At 36.0% G+C, this 7144-nt stretch overlaps 1 long non-coding RNA gene across 1 annotated transcript in view; it reads left to right on the top strand.

Annotated features, from left to right (window-relative positions):
- Nucleotides 1-623: 623 nt before the first annotated feature.
- LOC118537893 (uncharacterized) overlaps nucleotides 624-7144 on the top strand; it is a 38246-nt gene continuing 31725 nt past the window's right edge. The window contains exon 1 of the long non-coding RNA XR_004918328.2: nucleotides 624-859. This is a non-coding gene — a long non-coding RNA (uncharacterized LOC118537893). The remainder of the gene's footprint in view (nucleotides 860-7144) is intronic.

Below are 7144 nucleotides of genomic sequence, written 5' to 3'. Positions count from 1 at the left end.
GTTTAATTGTAGCCACATTCCACATTCCGTTTGAGTTACCTAGGGGGCTTTCTCATGGGGGGATGGGGGTTCAGTTGGCTATCGGAGTCTGAAACACGGGAGCAAAGCAAGCATGGTAAGGAAACTTTGGACATAAGATTTTTTCCTTAATGGAATGAATACATTGTGCATATATTAAGGTGATCATTTCCAGTATAGATCGAGGACTAAAGGCTCTCTAGTCCAGTTCTTGATAACTATCATCAAAGGCTTTGGCCATTTTTGCTTATCACCATACACCTGCTTTACTTACTGATGTCTTTGTCAGCACGTTGGATCAAAATAATTTTATTGATCTCTTATATTTGTATAGACTTTCACAGTTTACTGAAGTTCTTTCCCATAAAGCTCTGGACAAAGTCTCAAGTCTGTGAGCTGGCATTGTCAGAAGCAGCCTAGGGCCAGGAAACCAGGATAGAACCACAGAGCAGGAGTTCTAATGAGGTTGCTGCAACTATTTATTCTGGGGTCACAGCCAGTGTTCAGAACCAGAAGTCACAGAGTTAACCAAGCCAAGGCCCAAGTTCCAAGCCAAGAGTCAGAGCCAAGGCTATGGGCAAAGCCAAGAAGCAGTCACAGGATTAGCACATCGAAACAAGCCCCAGAACTGCTGTTGAACCCATGGTCCTCCCTCAGGCCCTGTGTCCTTTGGAGGCATTCTCTTGCCACGGACTGGCACTCTCAGAGGAATTCCATGGATGAAGTGGGAATGGGAGAACTGAGGATTTCCCCTGCTTCTACAGGAACTTCACCTTAGAGAACACAACCAGAATCCCATCGAAAGCATCTTGACTACCTTCTGCACATTCTCTTAAGACAGGTAAGGTTATTCAAAACAAAACAAAAACTTTGAGTTTTATTTATGAATTTATTAAAATTACCAGATGCAAAAAAACCCCAACACATTATTTTACATTAAATTAAAATCGACAGGAGAAAATAATCTAAGTTTGGTTGGACTTCTTTCAGAAAATCTTAAAAATAGAAAATCCCAAACTCTAGTTTCAGTAATTTCCCATGACATCTTATGCTAGGTCTTCCTTTATTTGCCCTCTTCTGAAGAAATTCAAGCATAATCCCTAGATTATTTCCTTTATGTTTGTCTCAGCTTTGATGTAGCCAAAAGACCCTACAATACACCCAGGTAAGAAACCTAAACTATTACTGAATCTGCATTTTCAGAAATAAACTCAGCAAAATAGATGCCTTTTTAAACATAATTTTAAATAGAGAATACAGTCAGATGGGTCAATAATTTGAAAAGTATACAGTGAAACTTCCATTCTCAGCTCGCCTCCTCTGTTTAGTTGCACACCACTGCCCACAAAGGTAATCACTGTCATTAATTTCTGGTTATTTCCTTAGAGCTTTGTTATGAACATCTAAGCAGAAATAGACATGTGTTCTCATTTCTCCCCCTTATAAGCAAAACACAGCACACTAAGCACGTGGCTGTGAACCTTGCTATATTCCATGTAAGTGCAGAAGTTTCTCATTTCTTTTTAGGGTTGTGTAGTATTCTATTGTATAGGTGTACCATAATTAATTTAATTAATTTAGTTTAGTTATTTAGCCTTATATAGCTTTATATAGACACTTGTTTCCAGTCTTTTACTATTACAAGTAATATAGCAAAGGGGGTGTAGCTCAGTGGTAGAGCGCGTGCTTCACGTGTACTATTACAAGTAATATAGCAATGAATAATCTGCTGCCTACCTCATTTTGCATATATGCAAATACATATGTAGAAAAAATTACCCGAAGTGAAATTGATGAATTAGGTGTTTACACTTAAAATTTTCATAGATACAGCTAAATAGCATTCTATAGCACCATCATTTTCACCTTCCTGAAGCCTCACCAACAAACTTTTAGATTTCTGCCAATTTGTAAGTGAAACACTGTGGCCCTTGATACGGTTTAGTTTCTCTCTTATTGTGGGTGTTATTGAGCATCTTTTCATATATATAAGAGCCAAAGGTGTGTTTCATTTTCACAACCTTTGCCCACATGTAAGTTGTTGGTATTTTTTAATCATTGATTTCTAGAATATTTTTAATTGAGATATAATTGACATACAACATTATAGTAGCTGCAGGTGTACAACATAATTCAATGAATGTATATATTGGGAAATGATCACCACAATAACATCAAGGATTGCATATAGTTACATTTTTTTTCTTGTGATGAGAACTTTTAAGATCTAGAATATGTTTATGGCATTTGCCCTTTTCCCACAGTGTGAGTTGTGAGTACTCTTCCCAGAGTTTTATCTTTTGACGTTTATATATTGTTTTTGGCCATGCACAAATTCAAATATTGTTATGTGTCAAATCTATTAATTTGTTTTTGGCTTCTAAAATAAAATAGGAATAAAAGCATACTTTAACATGATAAGAATATATCTATTTCTTCTCCCAATCTAGCATCATACTTATGCATTCTAGTGAATACACTAGATATGGGCATAAAACAAGAATGCCCAATATCACCACTATGATTAGCATTGTATGAAAAGTACTGATCAACAAAATAAAAAAGAGAATGAAAATGAAAGTTAAAGACATACCTAGACATAACCAAAAAAATAATTTGTAAGACTCACATGAAGAAATCTTGTAAATGCTACTGAATGACAAAGAAAAGAAGACTTGAGCTAATGGAAAGACATACCATTTCCTTGGACCGAAGACCCAACATCATAAAGACACCAATTTGCCTTAAGTTAACTTATTTCTTTGATGTATAGCCCTCCCCCCAAATAACAACTGGGTGTTTTTGTGTTTGTTTTTGTTTGGCTGGTTGGTTTGTTCTATCTTGTTTCTTCTTGTTTTAAGAAATAGACAAGACAGGAGCACTGGCTATTATACGCAAACAATGAATCATGGAACACTACATCAAAAGCTAATGATGTAATGTACGGTGCTTAACATAACATAATAAAAAAAAAGAAATAGACAAGATAACTGTAATATTCATATGGAAAAATAAATACAAAAGAATATCCAGGAAACCTTTGATACAGAAAACCAATAAAGATAAATTAGCTCTACAATATTAAAAATATATTCTAAATTCTTGATGATGAAAAAAGTATGTTAGTATCACATGAATACTAACAGAGTAGTAAAATATTATAGTAAACCAAAAATAGACCTAATACATACAGAAATGTAGCTTCTGATAAAGAGGGCATCTCAAATCAGTGGATAAAGGTGAACTATTCCATAAAGGCTGCTGGGACACCTGGAGAGTCATCAAAACACCATACTAGATCTATACTTCATACACTCCAAATACCAGGTAAATTCAAAATGCATCAATATTCATCAAAAGAAGAAGGAGGAGGAGGAAGAGAAGGAGAAAGGAAAGAAGGGAGGGAGAGAGGGAGGAATAAAGCACTAAAAATACATCCTAGGTGGTTTCTTTTACAACCTTGAAATGGAGATTTCTATCTATGAAGCAAATATACATTTCAATATTTTCCTAAAGTTTCTGTACAATTCAAAAACCTTAGGGAGAATTTTTTTCTTACATAATGTCAACTGATGTCAAACCCTAGGCAGACATTTTTGAGAAAACAATGAGTAATCTTTTTTTTCAAGCAGAAAGATATATACTGGAATGTCAAAGGACTATAAACACAGGGAATAAGATTTTAAAGTTGAAATGCAGAAAAAATTCTGAGTGATCTCTCAAGTTAAGTATGTTATGCCCTTGTGTATTTTTAAAAGAACATGGATGATAGTGGTTTAGAGTCAGAAGATATAGGCTTAAGTTTCTATTCTCTTTCTTACCAACCATATGACCTTGGAAAAATTACTTAATCGTTCTGAAATTTAATTTTCTAATTAGCAAATGGAACTAATAAAATAATTCCTGTCAAAATCACCAAGTTACTGCTTGGATCAAATAATCTTCTCTGAAAATACTCTAATCTGTAAAAACTATATAAATGTTCATTGTTACTTAATATGTTATATATTTAAGCACTGCAGATGTATATCTATTTTAATATAAGAAATTCTGAGTAATCAAGCATATGGAGATACTCTATACAGCATCCTAGCAGTCTTGGAATTTATAGGGTACAAGTTAGAACAAGTTTATTACCGTCTATGAAACTCCACTTTATTGATTTGCGCCTTACTATTTAAAACTAAATTGGAAGAATATGTAGAAAAATCATTGTTCCAAATGGTATACTGTCATTTGCCTGAGGTCAATGGATAGAAGCAATAGCAGGTGTCATGAGGAATTGTGGCAGAGGCAAATTCATGATGCCCATCCCTGAAGCCAGTCCACACAGCAGAGCACACAGCAGAGTCTTGGCAAGGACACCTGAGCTCCAGAAGAAGCAAAGAAAGCAGCATCTCTTCTCATTCTGAACTACCACCCTTGTATCCAAGCCTTTCTATCAATGGAATCCAAAGGGTCATGTTAATGGCAAAACAGAAAATGATGGCCTCTTCTTCCCTCTGGGTTTTTATAACACAGAGAATAGAACTTTTAGATACAATGTGTGACTTATATTTCTGACAAGAAAAAATTATTTTTAAATAAGGATGCTGGGAAGGGGGAGTGACTTTGGTTTTGCTTTAGAATTTTAACTCTTATAGGCAGGCGGGGCCAATTTAATCCAAGAAGCCCTATGTACAAATACCCAGAGGGACTCTTTAATTTTAGAAAATAACATGATTTCCTGAGAATGATTAGTGATGAAAATGATTAATGATGAAAAAGGTATATAGGTTGTTAGAAATAATTACATACTATAAAGGACAGATAGTATATTCTGATCCCATTGTCTGTTCTCAAGAACAAAACAAATTAAAAATCAAAAAATAAAAACTTTCCCTTCTCCTCCCCTGTAAAGAAAGAAAATAGAAGAAGAAAATGTTTTGTGATCAAGAAAAATATTTTGGGGGGTGCCTGGGTGGCTCAGTCATTAAGCATCTGCCTTCGGCTCGGGTCATAATGCCAGGGTCCTGGGATCGAGCCCCACATCGGGCTCTCTGCTCAGCAGGAAGCTGCTTCTCCCTCTCGCACTCCCCCTGCTTGTGTTCCCTCTCTCGCTGTGTCTCTGTCAAATAAATGAATAAAATCTTTAAAAAAGAAAAAAGAAAAAGAAAAATATTTTTTTGTGGAGAGCCTGGGTGGCTCAGTTGGTTAAGCATCCAACTCTTAATTTCAGCTCAGGTCATGATCTCAGGGTGCTAGGACTCTGCATTCAGCGGGCGTCTGCTTGTGATTCTCTCTCTCTCCCTCTGCCCCTACCCCTGTTCATGCTCTCTCTCTCTCTCTTTCTTTCTCTCTCTCATATATATGTATATATACAGTTGTCAAAATCTGAAGAAAAAGAACTAAGAAAATTCAGGAAAGTAGACTACAGCTGGATAACTGTTCTTTGAGCCTTGGAGATGGAAGGTTCTTGCATTTTGTATTTTTTTAAATTATATATTGATACTCCAAAAACATCTACTTGATGTTATTTCTCTCCTTAAAATATTAAATATGAACAGGCTTTACTTTTTAAGTAATTGGTGATAGAAAACTGTGTTTGCATCATGCTTTAGAGTTGCTGGGTACATTCATATACACACCATCTCATTTTTATTTTGAGTTACATCAGCCTTAGAAATATCTGGCTATTTTCTTCACAAGCGATTACAGTGTATATTCCCTCATCTGCAATTTGGAGATATAAAAAGTTTTGAAAATCAAAAAAAAACACATATATATACACATATATATAAAATATATATATACACATATATAAATATATATATAATATATAATAAATAATATATAATAAATAATATATACAAAAACATATATATATAATAAATAAATCTTAAATCGAAGGAAGGAAGGAAGGAAAATTTTTTGGCCAAACTAGTCTGAATCCTTTTCACTGTTTCTCAGCTTTCACATCACACAGATTGTGCCTTTCTTTTTGGTCTACATTACTAACTTTAGAAAATTTTTCCATGTTTATTTACCCAAAGATGGCTTTCATCAAGTGTATTAACTGAATGGTCATCAGCAAAATTCTATATGAGATTAAGCTTTTCTGAATATGCTCCACAGGTTGTTCATGGCTAAGTTTCCACCTAGAATGATTAGATGTAGCCCTGACCTGAGCATTTTGCCTCTTGGTTCCACCTACTGCTGGTGGTATCTGGAGTTGGCTTGCACCACTTGCCAGAGCTGATTATGTACATCTCTTCCCAGCCCTGAAACCAGGGAGATCATGGTAGTAGCTTGAAATTGGCTATGGCAGGAATATTTACACCATGGAATTAGCTAACTCTCCTCCACCTCAAGAAAGCCACCGTTAGTCATTTTCCAGCACACCAGACTATTATGTTCTCTCCAGGAGACTACTGTTCTCTGACCAGTGTGATGAAAGAGGGACCTTAACCATCTTTTGGTAGAATGAGTCGCATCCTACTTGCAATACAAACTGAAAATGAGTGCCTACTCATACCAAAACACAGGAACCATGTTGAGCCAGGTATAATACCATTTGACATCCCCCCAGAAACAGGGCCTTGAGCTGTTAACTATATAATCATGTCACGGCACTATTAGGAACCTACTCTTGACAGGCATTCATATTTCTTGCCTACACAAATTGACTCCAGTCTTTTTTGTAGTGAGTGGTTTGGTTTTTTAAAACTTCCCCAGTGCACTAAAATCATCAGGATTTAGTGGTAGCTTGCTTAGGCTGAAGTGGATTGGCTAAGTGAGTACAGCCAGATATGAGAAAGTAGCATAGTGTGACTGTTTTCCATGCCCCATTATTTTCAGCAAACCAAAAGGTTAAATGATAACTTTTTAAGACTTAGAGTGTGGAGGGTGAGGAGAGGAAGGGGGTGAAGGAAGGACCACTGCTGTTCAGTGATCAGCTCATGAATTAGGAACCATCACTCCGGGACAACAGTATAGGGGAAGTGTTGGTACAGAGAGGATTCTTTTTCTCGTATCTTACCTCCTTTCCCTGCCTCTGGCTTTCAGCAAATATGGTGGTAGGATGGCTCAAACCACTTTTCCTCTCAGATGCCAGACAATTTGAAATCTTCTTTCAACAGTTGTCCCA

The sequence above is a fragment of the Halichoerus grypus genome, chromosome 4, assembly GCF_964656455.1.
Source record: "Halichoerus grypus chromosome 4, mHalGry1.hap1.1, whole genome shotgun sequence".
Lineage (NCBI taxonomy): Eukaryota > Metazoa > Chordata > Mammalia > Carnivora > Phocidae > Halichoerus > Halichoerus grypus.
This window is presented reverse-complemented; position numbering and strand designations above follow the sequence as displayed.